Below are 16205 nucleotides of genomic sequence, written 5' to 3'. Positions count from 1 at the left end.
TTGTCATATCCACCACAACCATAAAATAATCAATTCTAAATAACTCTTCAGGTGAGTTAACTATTTTATTCTCATTATTCTCCCCAATTGTTTTTTTTCCTAATTACACAACGCTTGGTGGAAACGATAGGCTCTACATCCATTTCAAGAGCAAGATTTTTAGCAATGTTAATAATATTTGTAAACCCTTCACTTCTATGTTTTTTGAAGTACGATATCACTCCCTCTATTTGTTGTATGATAGTGTCTGTGCACAGATACTTAGATTGCAATTTCTTGCTCACCGCATTAACAACAAATAAAATTTCATACCAAATCATCATACTAAGCAAAAACTCATAACTAGAGAGTGCATTAGTCAAACTTTCTGCTTCACTCTTTGACTTTGCATTATTTTCACAAGAAGCATATAATTCCCACAAAGCTAATTTTATTTGGGGACATTGAAATCTAATAGCTTTGACACGGTTAATTCTACTTACCCAACGAGTATTTGACAAGTATTTCACAGTTAACCCAGAAACATTATCAAGTAAAAATTTTCATCTCTTTGTAGACCCCGAAAATAATGAATAAAGCACAGAGCATGATTAAGAATGTGACCCAACTCTACAAAAGAGAAATAGCTCTAACACAAGAATGTGACATATCACCAAGAGTATGATTAAGACTATGACAAGCACAGAGCATGTATAAAGCTTTTGGATTTATTTCGAGAAATCGTTTTTGGATACCTTGATTTTTTCCTTTCATATTAGAACCATTATCATAACCTTGACCCCTCACGTTATCAACATTAATTACAAAAGATTTCAAAACATCTTGCAGTTCATTAAAAAATCATAATCCTGATGTATCATCCACTTTTTAAAACTCCAAAAAGAACTCTTCAATTTTAATTTGGGTATTGCACATATTCAAACATCGAATTACAAGAGTCATTTGTTCTAGATGACTTATATCAGGGGTACAATCAAGAATTATAGAAAATGATTTTTTCGATCCTCAATGTGTCTGGCATGGTCTTGCATAATCATATCAAATTCAACAATAATTTCAATCAATCCTAGAAAATTACCATTGTTATCTTGATATAATTTTTCATTGGACCCTCAAAATGTAAGATTATATTTAGCAAGACATTTGATAACTGAATATTCTATGTAAAACTTGTCTCCAACAGTCTTTCTCTTTCATGATCTCTTATTGTAAATGTTTATCGATTGTTTGATTTTTATCTAATCTTACTCTCAATTCATTCCAAGTAATCATATTAGCCATGTGCTCCACGCTAAGTTCATGTTGTTTGAGTATTTTGCTAATATGTTTCCAATCATTTAAGCCCCTATTTGCTAACAAAGTTATGTTACTGTTGGCCCAAAATAAAATAAATTTTATTTTATGTATATAGAATGCTTGGGTTTTGATTTTAGGATATAGTTTATATTTTGCCTAGGAAATAATAATAATAAAATAAAAATCAGAAAACAATTCGTAAACTCACCTCAAATACGTGGGGAGTGTATTTCCATACGCGAGGCGTATACCACACATCCGAAGGCGTATCGCTTCAGAGACTCCTTTACGCGGGGCGTGTCTTCCTATACGCCACGCGTAAAGCGCATCAACAAGGTGTTCCAAGATCAGAAGCACAAACACGCAGGGCGTCCTTCTCTTACGCAGGACGTACCTTCCTACGCGGGACGTGACACCAGAGGCGCCACACGTAAACACCATCAACGAAACGCACAAGGCTCAAGACCTCCAACACGCAGGGCGTGCCCAGACATACGCGGGGCGTACTATCTCTCCCGGCAGCAGTTGGAAGCAGTCAACAGCAGTTAGTGGAAGTTGAGGAAGTTAAGTTAGTTGATGATGTGGCAAGGTAGTGGTGAGTTAGTGGATAAATAATTACCAAAATACAACTCAATAATTACCAAAATGCCACTCCAAAAAACTATAAATAGACCTCCTCCCCTTCATAAAAAATCACTCAACTCAATACACAAAACCCCCTCTCAAAGCTCCAATGCTTAATTCTTAGTTTTTGCTCTCTAGTTCTTAGTTCTTAAGTTCTTTTGTTCTTAGTTCTTCAAGTTCTTCTTTTTGTTCTTCAAGTTCTTAGTTTTAATTCCTTCTTTTAGCTTGCTCTAGCTTTAATCCAAGTTCCAATAGCCTTTTTCCAAGTTTTTTCAATTCAATTTAGCATTCCTAAGCTCTTAATTTGCTCAATTCTTAGCTAGAACTCTGTTTCCAAATTAATTTTCCAGATTCGTCCAACTACTTTCAAAACCCGATTTCATCCACTTAAATTCATTTCTTGCTTTCAATCCCTTCAACAAAGTTGTTCCTGACGTCCTGAAGTTCGATCTAGTGTATTTATTTTCCCAATTCCGTGTTCAGAAACTCTATTTACAAGCCGATCTTTCCAGCCCAAATTCTTTTAGATACTCTGTTTCCAGAATTTTCCAGATCCGTCCAGTTATTTTCAACTCATAATTTCGTCTACTTAGCATCCGTTTTAGCCTTCAATCCCTTATAGAAGTTTGTTCCTGACATTCCGAAGTTAAATTTAGACTATTTAATTGTCCAATTCCGAGTTCTTAAGCACCCAATCGAGATTCCCAAAGTTGAAGATTAAATCTGCCCCATTTTGCCTACCATACGTTTAAAATTGCCAAGATCATATACCGTACGGGTCCGACCGGCTGCAGCTCTCCAAGAACCTCGCACCAACACCAAAATTCAACGTCAATCCGAGATAGCTATTGTGGCTCCGAGTTTGTTGTTGAATTTCATTTTATTTTAATTGCATTTCAATTCTTTGTATTGATTTGTTTATTCCAATTCAATTGATTACCTATATGTTTAATATAGAGATTTCTCAATTGTAATTCATTTCATTTTAATGCTTACTTTGAACACATGTATTCAAACACTTATTCATATCAATAAATATCATTTTTCTCAAAATCTCGCGTCAATTTTGCACTTTAATTTCCTTTATTTTTCCGTCTTCAATTCATACGCTTAGCTTAAATAAAAATAATCAATCTAGCAAAGTTTCTATAACGGCGCTAGAGACCCAAGAGGGACTTTTTCAATCCTTGCGTCCCTCGCCAATCGCTTCGATTAGAATTCATGTTTTCGGCGCATAATTTCACAAACGTAACCGTTTTTCATAATTGAGAAATAATTTCTCTGGCACGCCCGCACCCTAACCACACGTGACAAGGTTGAAATTAGCATATTTCGAAAATATCGCTAACAATTTTTGGCACGCCCAGTGGGACCTTTGTTTTTTTTAGCTACCAAAAATTGTGTCTATACTCATTTTTTACGTTCTTAATTTTTTCCACACTCATTATCCCACTTTACTTTACCAAAATTTATTAGCTAACGCTAACAATTTTTGGCACGCCCAGTGGGACCTTTATTTAAGCTTTGCCAAAAAATTTAAAACTCGTTTTTTATCTATTTTCTTCCGTAACTATTTTTCCATATCACATTTATTTTTCATTCAGTTTTTAAACCACTTGTTTTTCATGCTTTGCTTTTATTCCATTAATAAGTATTTATTTATGTTCTTGTTCTTTCTTTTTCAACACTAGATTACTAACTTAATTTCATCATTTTCACCTATAAGTACTCACGGAGGATGCCTCCTAGGAAGAACACCGGGAAAGATCCAATTCCATCGGACTCCGAAGAGAGTCAAAATCAAAACCAAGACCGTAACAATGAGTCCGGAATGCCCGAAGGCTTTGTGGCCGAGACGGTGAGCAATAGCGGGGGTGCAAACCAACAACCACCTCAAGGCCCACCCGTATTCGACATAACACCATTCATAGTAAATATAGAGAAGCAAATCAGCCAATTTCTACATGGGTTTTCACAGACCATGAGAGAGAATCATGAGGCTATGTGCAGCGCGATGCAAGCTAGCAACGAGGCCATGTTCAAAGCCAACGGGGAGGCGATAAACAATTCTAACAAGGTTTCGGCTCTCAAGGAGAGGATTGCCGATTTAACCGGAGAAATCGGCAAAATCCCAGAAAAATGTGCCGAACTTTTCTCACAAAAGTCAAGATCCCAAGGACCGATAGGCAATGGAAAAGGAAAGTCGATCTCAGGCGCCGGTGAGAGGTATACCCCTCCACCAATTCGAGAAGAGAACCTCAGGTTCAATGAGCGCGGTGATAGGATCAGCCCAGAACCCGTTCAAGTCCCACCGCCTCAACAACAGTTTAGGTCTCATACTGGACCTAGTAACCATGCCGAACATTACGAGGAGAGCTATGCTCGTAATGCGGGGGGCAATGGGAGAGGAAGCAACTTTCACCCACAACGGACGACACACACACGCGTGGAACCCACCAACAACGTAGGAGAGGCCCAACGCATAAAGAACATCGTCCAAGAAATTTATGGGCCAGCCGTGAGGGAGGTGTATCGACCCGAATTCCAAAAACCATATCCACGACAGTATGATCAACTATACCCCTTACCTCATAATTTTAGAGTCCCTGATTTCACTTTATTTTCAGGAGAAGAAGGGCAATCCACCGTAGAGCATGTGGCACGCTTCACCTTTCAGTGCAGTGGTTTGAGCATGGACATGAACTTCGACATGTTGCGCTTGCGACTATTCCCAGGATCACTAACGGGACCAGCGTTCTCTTGGTATGCCACTTTGCCATCAGGGTCCATTCATGGATGGGAACAAATGGAAAGACTTTTCCATAACCAATTTTATCGAACGGAGCCCGAGGTTTGCATTGCGGAGCTGTCCCGAATGACGCAACGACATGGGGAACCGGTTGAAAATTTTATCAACCGATTTAAAAAGATGCGACATCGTTGTCGAATCAATATTCCCGAGGTCGAGTTCGTAAAGATTGCTCAACGTGGACTAGAATTCGAAAACCGGAAGAAATTTCAGGGAATCGATTTCCGCGACTACTATGAATTGGTGGCCAAGGTTTCAGAATACGAGGAGTTGATGAGGGAAGATCATCGACGCAAGAAGAACTCTATGGGAAGCTATCAAGGGGATGTCCAAATGCATGAGGTGGCCATCGCCGACTTAACAAACACCGGATCTCGAACATGTCCCGTGTTGTTAAAAAATCCCAAAACCCCAGAGGTAGTCAAAAGGGTTCCAACCACCCAATATACTTTCGACGTCTCAAAGACGGAGGAGATCTTCGATTACTTGCTAAAAGAGCAGTTCATCACATTGCCTCCTAGACATGTGATCCCATCCAAAGATGAAATACGCGGACGAGATTACTGTAAGTATCACGACAACTGGAGCCACAACACTCAAGCTTGTTTTGGTTTTAGAAATGTCATGCAGGATAGGATTAACCGTGGGATACTCCAATTCCCGGAAAAGAAGGAAAGCATGCTGATCGATGAGGACCCATTCCCGATAGCCAACATGATCAATGCCACTTCACTAGTGTGGGGGGGGGGGGGAAAGAAAGCAACATCGCGACCTGAGGTCTCGGCAGATATGGGTACCAAAAGCGACACCATCTAAGTTGGAGGAAAGCTCAAGGCAATCACAAAATACAAAGAAAAAAGACGTACAACAACGACGACCACGTTTCGTGACACCTTCGAGCATGTCGCCCATCGATCAATGGCAATTGAATAGCCACAAGAAGTTCCCAAGGCCTCTCTCCAAAAATGCGAAAAGAAAATTAAGGAAGAGAGAGGCAGAAAAGAGGAATGATCGAAAGGAATCATCCAGTGTCAACTCTAACGACGCGAAAGGAGGAGGAAAAAACCAAGAGAAAAACCTCTAGATCCGGGTGGGAGATTTCATCATATGGATAGATTGTGCAGCTACCTCTTTAATCTTACCTTCGGATTTTAGAGGTGAAGACACCAAGAAAGAAGTCCCCAAACTCGAGCACAAGAAGCAAGAAGACACAGTACCGAAGGCATCGGGTGAAGAGGGCATGAAGAGGGTTTACTTTGACAAGCCCACTCCAAGGATGACTCACCATATTAAACCTCTATACGTCAAGGCTCATGTAAATGGCAAACCGATCTCTAGAGTGCTCATCGACAATGGATCAGCCGTTAACATCATGCCTATGAAGATGGTCGTAGCCTTAGGAAAATCGGAGGAAGATATAATCTCGTCAGAAGTGTCGGTTTCAGCTTTCACGGGAGAAATTGCGAAGACTTACGGTGTCCTACCTTTGGAGCTCACTATTGGCTCTCACACCGCCATGGCTGCTTTCTTTGTGGTAAATTCGACTGTGAGCTATCAGGCGCTTTTGGGGAGAGATTGGATTCATTCCAACTCATGCATCCCTTCATCATTGCACCAACTCCTTCTATTTTGGAAGGGAGACGATGTGGAAATTGTTCGGGCAAACGAGAAGCCGTTCGAAACTTACTCCGATGTGGTCGAAGCCAGACTCTACGAGGAATCTATTGGCCCAATTCGAGTTGGGGCCAATCACAAAGAGCAATCATGTGGCGAAGAGATTAAGAACATCCTGAAGCCAACGGCAATCGTGCCTCATCGAAGGCCATTCCATAATGAACCAATAATTGAAGAAATTCCATGATTAAGACAACATCGAGAAAAGAAGCGGTAAACTTGGATTTCGAATGCACGAACAATCAAGCTGAGTATGAAGCTCTGATCATTGGCTTGGAGATCTTAATCGACCTAGGAGCTAAAGAGGTCAAGATTTTCGGTGATTCACAATTGGTCATCCGGCACCTAACAGGAGAATACAAATGCTCAAGTTTATCTTTGCTACCTTATTTTGCGTTTGCTATTCAACTTCTGGAAATGTTTGATGAGGTCAGTTTGGAGCATATTCCAAGAAATGACAACTGGGAAGCTGACGAGTTAGCCCAAATCGCTTCTGGAATGAAAATCTCCAAAGAGACAGCATACAAAGTCGTTATCATCAGAAGGCAGGGCCATCCTTCCGTGGCGGATAGAGGCATCCAGTTGGAATCATTCGACATCGATATTAACTTATCTCAGGATTGGAGGAAACCATTCATCGATTACCTCAATGATCCTTCCAAAAAAGTAAAATATTCACTAAGCATTCAATCTCAAAATTACATGCTGATGTCAGGTGATTTGTACCGTAAGAGCTACGATAGAATGCTACTTAAATGCCTCGGCTTCCCAAAAGCAATGGAGGTTATGAAGCAAGTCCATGAAGGCACGTGCGGAGCTCACCAGTCAGGAAGGAGAATGCGGTGGCTTATTAATCATCATGGGTACTTCTGGCCCACGATCATACGAGATTGCATCACGTATGCGAAGGGTTGCAAGAAGTGCCAATTGTATGGCCAAGTCCAACGGGTGCCCTCAGAAGAATTACACTCAGTTGTGAAACCATGGCCTTTTAGAGGATGGGCTATCGATCTAATTGGGAAAATATTTCCAGCTTCCTCAAAAGGCCACTGTTTCATCATAGTTGCCACAGATTACTTTTCCAAGTGGGTAGAAGCAGCACCAATGAAGCAAGTTGGCCAAGCACAAGTAATCCAGTTCATCAAAGAGAACCTAATTCATAGATTCGGAATTCCAGAATCCATTACCACGGATCAAGGAACCATGTTCACCGGCGAAGATATGAATGAGTTCGTGGAAGAATACGGGATTAAATTGATTCATTCCACTCCATTTTATGCACAAGTGAGTGGTCAAGCTGAAGCGTCTAACAAGATTCTGATCCAAATCTTGGAGAAGATGCTAGAAGAAAATCCTAGGGAGTGGCACAAAATTCTCTCAGAAACACTTTGGGCTATGCGAACGTCTAAAACACGAGCGACTGGAGTAAGTCCGTTTTTCCTAACGTTTGGTCATGATGCAGTAATACCATTAGAAGTCATCATGCCCTCATTACGAGTGATGCGTCAAAATGATTTGGAGCCGGACAACTATGTGCAAGCCATGACCATGGAACTAGAAGATTTGGACTACGAAAGGCAGAAAGCGCTCGATTGCATGATGATCCAAAAGAAGAAAGTGGAAGACGTGTACAACAAGAAAGTGAAAAAGAAAAGCTTCAGAGAAGGCGAGCTAGTATGGAAGCTAATTCTACCAATCGGGACGAAGGACCGTGAGCTTGGGAAGTGGTCGCCCAACTGGGAAGGACCATTTCAAATCCACAAGGTGCTTCCCGGAAACGCGTATTGGTTGAAGAGCTTGGACGGAGAACCACACAGGAGATACATTAACGACAAATATTTGAAGAAATATTTTCAAAGTATGTGGGACGTAATTAACGTAGGAACCAATGAGAGCGTCTTGCACACCACGGAGCGTAGCTTATAACGCGTGGAGCAGCCAGCCCGCGAGATGTAGAAGAAGCTCAACTACGCGCGGCGTACGCTAGAGACGCCACGCGTAAAACGCATCAATAAGACGCTTTAGGATCAGGAGCACAAACACGCGGGGCGTGCATTCTCATACGCGGGGCGTGCCTTCCTACGCGAAACTTAACATCAGAGACGCCACGCGTAAAACGCATCAATAAGACACTTTAGGATCAGGAGTACAAACACGCGGGGCGTGCATTCTCATACGCGGGGCGTACCTTCCTACGCAAAACTTAACATCAGAGGCGTCACGCGTAAGCGTTAGCGAGAAGGCGTTCCAGGATCAGGAGCACCAACACGCGAGGCGTACATCTCTATACGCGGAGCGTATACCAAACACGCAGGGCGCTCCTCCTACACGCAGGGCGTAAACCAGACGTGCGTAGAAGATGTACTCCAGGAACCTAACTACGCGCGGCGTAAAACCAAAGACGCTACGCGTAGTCATCAGCGAGAAGACGCTTCAGGTTCAGGAGCACAAATACGCGGGGCGTATCCAGGTACACGCAGGGCGTATGCGCTCTTTTTCTGGGCATTCACAATTTTTCAAAGCATTTGTATATTGTTTTCGCAAGTGCTATAATTGTTCATCAATAAAAGAATAAGTGTGCCATGGCCACAAATAATGTCCATTTGTGCTACATAAATAAATAAACGAAAGAATGAGCGTACAAACTCAAAACAAAGAGGAAAAGTACGGGCAACCTGTGAACGCACCTCACGGAAACAAACAAAAATCCGGCTTTGGGTATTTCGCCCAAGATTCACAAAGTTTGGAGGTAGCCTCTTTATGTTGCTCGCTCTGTCGGTGCCATGCCAACATCTTGTCATAATGATTGGCCAATCGATCTTTCTCATGGCCCAGCTCTTCCTCCATCCGCGGGAAACAAGCTCTAAACCCGGAACTGGCTCTAACCATTTCCGCTTTAGACGCTCGAGCTTCAGCCACCTCCTTCTTTAATACCAAAAGACGCTCCTCTACAGCTGCAATTTTGACTAACCGCTGCCTATCCGCTTCTTCAGCATCAACCAAAGCATTAAATTTCTTGCTGTAGGACTCAAGCTCCGCCATGTTTGATCTAACCCGAGCTGCAAGACCCGCTACCACGTTTTTCTCAGTAACATAGGACTAATAGCAAAACAACACATGGTTCTTAGCGGATTTCAATGACCCAGTCTTGAAAGGATGAGCACACGCACCCATCATGAGATCAAAATCAGTCATTGCCCTTTCAATACGGGTGGGAGTCCAGGAGTCAAGAGGAGAAGCGACGAGCTTACTAAGATTGGCACAAGCGTCACTCAATGAGTCATCACTAGGCAAGGATGAATCAGCTGCAGTAGTAGACGGTCCTTTCAAAAATGAAAAATCCAAGCCGACAAAAGGATTATCAGCTTTAAGACCGATAGGGACCAACAAAGGACGCACAAGAGCTGATTCCTGCCATATTTCAGCAATTCAATCAATCAATCTAGACAATTCATCTCAAGCATGGCTCATAAATAACAGATTAGCAAGATCATACAAACCTGAGACAATGGTGCAAGAACCAGTCGGTTCAGGGAAGATGCGGAAGGAAGATGGGTTCGTGCCGGAAGTTGCAATGGAGTCATAGCCACCTCAGTCGAGTCCTCATCAAGGGACAAGGTGCCAAGCGAAGACGTCAAATTCCAACGTTCCCCCAGTTGATCCAGTGTTTCATCCTCAAAACCGAAGTATAGGCCTTCGTCGGAGTCCTCTTCTTCCCTTTGTCTCACGGAAGGCCCTGCAGCAATAGCCACCCACTCTCCCTCATCCATCATGTCTGTCTTTCCTTTTCCCTTGTCGTTGGTGTCAAGCACATTCGGCGCTAGGAAATTCGGATTGTTGTCCTTCCCTGAGCTACCGCTTGAGTCTACAAAAAAAAGTAATATATAATAATAAATAATAAAATAAAACAAAAGAGCCTACCAACAGGTGGGATACAATGCTGAAAAACGGTCTCCCACCAAACATCAAACGAAGGTTGATCCGATCCAAGTAGAAGTGGTCCCTGATCATATCCTGCGTCTAGAACCGCAGCCGCTATATCTTCATCACTAGCCCCACACCGCTGAGAAAGGGTAGGGAATGGGAGTTGCCCCGGGATAGATTGGAAAAAGCCTAACAGACGTGCCCAAAGGCAGGGTGCATATAAGATCAAACCAGGGTTTGATCGGTAGACACGAGTTACCCTTTTCCCAAAAAAGAAACAGCTTGTTATGAGTAGATGGCACCAAAGTACGAAGAAACCTCACAACTACACTAACAGCCAGACTCAAAGAACTGTAGCAAAGGTCCACGCCAAGATGCCCCGAAGTCTCCATTGACGATGCAGTGGCCAGATGAGGAAAATAGGTAAAAAGCCACAGCTGCAACAGCCACAAACCACCTCTAGGTTTTATGAATGGTCTATCCTCAACAGTAAGAGCTAGGCGGTGGAATGTTGAGGCCAACAACATGGTGCCAAGAGCTAAACGACGGCCCGAAGCCAGAGCCTTGGCAATGATCAATATTTCTGCAGTAGGTCTAAGGCCTAACGGCTCAAAGATATAATTGCTAAGCATCATCCATAGAAAATGCACATGATCCTCATCATCCAACTCTCTCTTGTCCAATTTCCATCTGATCATTTGGACATACGTCCCAACATCTTTGGATGAGATAGCCTTCACTTCAGGGAATGCATTTGTCTCGACACAACTCGGGACTTCCTCCCCGATAATAGGCAACCCCGTCAAAGCAACTACATCACGTAAAGTGATAGACATAGGACCCAATGGAAGGATCAACGAGTTACATACAGGCGACCAATAATTCAGCACCCCCTCCAGTACATTCACACAAGGAGTAATTTCATGACGGGTCAAACGAACAAAATCCCTAATGCCAACTTGGTCCCAAACACTCGCATATCTCGGCTCTAAGCGATCTACAAGGTCATTCCATCCAATGTAACAGCGAGGGAATATCAGCCCTTTCTTACTTGCAGGGAATTGATAAGTTTTCCTATAAAGAGCCAATTCGGTAGAACTACTCATGGGATAAGGGGGCAAAGGGGAATTATTCGCAGCAACAGGGCTAATGGTAAAGACACTATCCTGAAAGTGAAGTATAAACACGATAAATTAAAGCCTATGGATGCTACCTTCAAATACATGATCATCAAATTGCAAAGTTCATTGAAAATTACCTCCTGCAAGCCAAGTGTTATGCCTAAGCGAGAATCGGCGCGGATGGTGTCAGAATATGAACACGCAGCTGAGACAGACAGACACAAAATTTCAGCAATACAATTCCATTCACACGTGGTAGCTCTAAAATTCTTATATTTAATTCCAATTCAATTTATCAGCTTTTTCAATGAATAGGATTCTACATACACAAAAGCAAAAGGAAAAAGAAAGAAAAGAAAAATAGTTTGCATACCCATATTTGGAAGATTGAAAGCTTGATTCTGAATGCTTGTTGAGCTTTAGGAAAGAAAATGGCAGAAAAAAAGAGTAACAAAAGAGGAAGAAGAGTTGTAGACAGATTAAGATGGAGAGTTCCAAGGAATTCAAATTCCAAAAATCCTGCAGCATTCTTTTTTCTATTATATTAAAAAGAGAAAAGATTTAATAAAACTTCTTTTATACATAAATTTTATTTTTGCTAATTCATTTATGCATAAAAGAGGGGGGCAATTGTTGGCCCAAAATAAAATAAATTTTATTTTATGTATATAGAATGCTTGGGTTTTGATTTTAGGATATAGTTTATATTTTGCCTAGGAAATAATAATAATAAAATAAAAATCAGAAAACAATTCGTAAACTCACCTCAAATACGCGGGGCGTGTATTTCCATACGCGAGGCATATACCACATATCCGAAGGCGTATCGCTTCAGAGACTCCTTTACGCGGGGCGTGTCTTCCTATACGCCACGCGTAAAGCGCATCAACAAGGTGTTCCAAGATCAGAAGCACAAACACGCAGGGCGTCCTTCTCTTACGCAGGACGTACCTTCCTACGCGGGACGTGACACCAGAGGCGCCACGTGTAAACACCATCAATGAAACGCACAAGGCTCAAGACCTCCAACACGCAAGGCGTGCCCAGACATACGCGGGGCGTACTATCTCTCCCGGCAGCAGTTGGAAGCAGTCAACAGCAGTTAGTGGAAGTTGAGGAAGTTAAGTTAGTTGATGATGTGGCAAGGTAGTGGTGAGTTAGTGGATAAATAATTACCAAAATACCACTCAATAATTACCAAAACGCCACTCCAAAAAACTATAAATAGACCCCCTCCCCTTCATAAAAAATCACTCAACTCAATACACAAAACCCCCTCTCAAAGCTCCAATGTTTAATTCTTAGTTTTTAGTTCTTAAGTTCTTTTGTTCTTAGTTCTTCAAGTTCTTCTTTTTGTTCTTCAAGTTCTTAGTTTTAATTCCTTCTTTTAGCTTGCTCTAGCTTTAATCCAAGTTCTAATAGCCTTTTTCCAAGTTTTTTCAATTCAATTTAGCATTCCTAAGCTCTTAATTTGCTCAATTCTTAGCTAGAACTCTGTTTCCAAATTAATTTTCCAGATTCGTCCAACTACTTTCAAAACCTGATTTCGTCCATTTAAATTCATTTCTTGCTTTCAATCCCTTCAACAAAGTTGTTCCTGACGTCCTGAAGTTCGATCTAGTGTATTTATTTTCCCAATTCCGTGTTCAGAAACTCTATTTACAAGCCGATCTTTCCAGTCCAAATTCTTTTAGATACTCTGTTTCCAGAATTTTCCAGATCCGTCCAGTTATTTTCAACTCCTAATTTCGTCTACTTAGCATCCGTTTTAGCCTTCAATCCCTTATAGAAGTTTGTTCCTGACATTCCGAAGTTAAATTTAGACTATTTAATTGTCCAATTCCGAGTTCTTAAGCACCCAATCGAGATTCCCAAAGTTGAAGATTAAATCTGCCCCATTTTGCCTACCATACGTTTAAAATTGCCAAGATCATATACCATACGGGCCCGACCGGCTGCAGCTCTCCAAGAACCTCGCACCAACACCAAAATTCAACGTCAATCCGAGATAGCTATTGTGGCTCCGAGTTTGTTGTTGAATTTCATTTTATTTTAATTGCATTTCAATTCTTTGTATTGATTTGTTTATTCCAATTCAATTGATTACCTATATGTTTAATATAGAGATTTCTCAATTGTAATTCATTTCATTTTAATGCTTACTTTGAACACATGTATTCAAACACTTATTCATATCAATAAATATCATTTTTCTCAAAATCTCGCGTCAATTTCGCACTTTAATTTCCTTTATTTTTCCGTCTTCAATTCATACGCTTAGCTTAAATAAAAATAATCAATCTAGCAAAGTTTCTATAACGGCGCTAGAGACCCAAGAGGGACTTTTTCAATCCTTGCGTCCCTCGCCAATCGCTTCGATTAGAATTCATGTTTTCGGCGCACAATTTCACAAACGTAACCGTTTTTCATAATTGAGAAATAATTTCTCTGGCACGCCCGCACCCTAACCACACGTGACAAGGTTGAAATTAGCATATTTCGAAAATATCGCTAACAGTTACTAACAGATTTGAACAATTTACAACAAAACAATATACTTTGTCAACATGTTTGGAGTAAACTAACCACTTTCTATCACTAATCTCACAATTGCTCAACTTTCTAGAATAATATGCATATGAGAGGGCCATTTTCAACTAAAATATCTCTCACATTGTTGTCTATACCATCCCAATTTCTAGGATCATATATATCCAAATGAGGAAACATTTGCTCTTCATTATTAATGCCTAAATTTTCAATATTAGATGCAGTTGGCACATTTTTAGGATCAATTGGATCATTGACTTCATTATTTTCATTTTCAGGATTTTCATCCTGCAAATTTTCATATGCTTCATCCAAATTTTTATGAGAATTTGGCTTCTTAAACATAAACTTATCTAGAGCCCATTGTTGTGGTTTCACTAATTATTCTTCTCGTTTTTCCCTTTTTCTTTTCTCACTTCCAGATAAATGTTTTTTAGGTAACATCTCATCAACAAATGTAATATCTAACTAATATAAAAAGAACTATTGCACTTGGAAAACTTTAACTCTGGATTTATGAAGTAGGAAGGCGAAATTTGAAGCCAACTTCCATTATACAAAAAAACCAGTTCACTTGAATGAAACTAAATCAAAATTAATGCATCAAAATAAGTTAAATACCAAATTATGTTACTGTAATTGTTGAAGAATAAACAAATAACAAAATTAATTAAAAAAATTCAAGCAACCTCAATTCAAAGAATCAACAAATAACAAAATCAATTCAAAGAAGTGAGCTGCTATTTACCGCAATATTTTTTCCACCTACCGCACTTTTTTGACAATTTTACCCTTCTCATAATTTAAACTCAAAAAAATCAAAACTCTTAAATCCTCTCTAACTTTTTGGATTTTCAAAAAACCCGACCTAAAACGACATGCCGCCAAAGGCATGAGCGGGTAAAGGCTTCATGAATGCTCCCGTAAGGTTTTTTTTAAAAAAATTACTCCGAAATCACGGGTTCCGCCTCCGAAACGGAGGCGGAATCCGTATGAATTTAGCCTAAATGGACGGGACGTGCCGTTTCCACCACGGGTGGAATGGATGAACTGTCCGTTCCACCCGTGGTGGAAATGGCACGCGCCGTTCGTTCCACCGTACGGTGGAACGGTGCGCGCTGCCCATTTAGGTCAAATCCATTTTAAAAAAAATTCAAAAAGAGAGAAAAAAAAGTTTTGGTTTTTGAGAAAAAACTATGAAAAGGGCATAAATGTCAAAAAGAGTGCGGTAGGTGGAAAAAATATTGCGGTAAATAGCATTACCCTTCAAAGAATGAATAAATTTAATAGTGATTATTTATTTTACAGAGGGATAAGATACTAAAATAGGCCTATGGTTTTTGGGGAAGTATCAATTTAGGCTCCACGTACAAAATAGCATCAATATAGGTTTAACGTTTAAAAAATGGATACCAATTTAGACATCGATAACGGAATGAGACACATCATTGATATTACTCCGTTAAGTTCTGTCAATTGTACGTGGAAGAAGAAATAAGAACTTAATGGAGTAATATGAATAACGTATCCAATCCGTTCTGGAGGGCTAAATTGGTACTCTTTTTTAAACGTTAACCTTATATTGGTGCTACTTTGTACGTGGAGCCTAAATTGATACTTCCTCAAAAACCATAGGCCTATTTTGGTACTTTATCCCTTTTACAAATGACAAGAAAAGGAAAAAACAAATGAACAAATTTAATGGTGATTTTTTCCTTTTCTTATTTTTTCCTTTAATCAGACTGGTTCTGATGTTCAAAAAAATCACATTTTGGACTGAAATTTTCATACAAGACACAATTTGATTCAAAAAATACAATGAAAACTAAAAGCAATAATATAATTAAAACTAAATCATATACTCCATGTATACTCTGGGAAAAAAAATTTGTTCATAATCAATTCGTTCAAAATCACATTTTAAATTAAAATTTTCATAGAGAACACAAATTACAATTTGATTCAAAAAATACAATTAAAACTAAAACTAAAAGTAATAATATAATTAAAACTAAATCAAATACTCAATAATATAATCTGGAAAAAAAATTGTTCATCATCATCAATTTATTCAAAATCACATTTTGGACTTAAATTTTCATAGAGGACACAAATTACAATTTGGTTCAAAAAAATACAATCAAAACTAAAACTGAAAGCAATAATATAATTAAAACTAAATCAAATACTCAATATATAATCTGAAA

At 39.9% G+C, this 16205-nt stretch overlaps 1 pseudogene; it reads right to left on the bottom strand.

Annotated features, from left to right (window-relative positions):
• Positions 1-980: 980 nt before the first annotated feature.
• Positions 981-14442, bottom strand: LOC136216816 (uncharacterized; annotated as a pseudogene).
• Positions 14443-16205: the final 1763 nt, after the last annotated feature.

Source organism: Euphorbia lathyris, chromosome 2 (genome assembly GCF_963576675.1).
Source record: "Euphorbia lathyris chromosome 2, ddEupLath1.1, whole genome shotgun sequence".
In the NCBI taxonomy this organism is placed as follows: Eukaryota; Viridiplantae; Streptophyta; class Magnoliopsida; order Malpighiales; family Euphorbiaceae; genus Euphorbia; species Euphorbia lathyris.
Note: the sequence above shows the minus strand (reverse complement) of the source record. Positions and strands in the feature narration are given on the sequence as shown.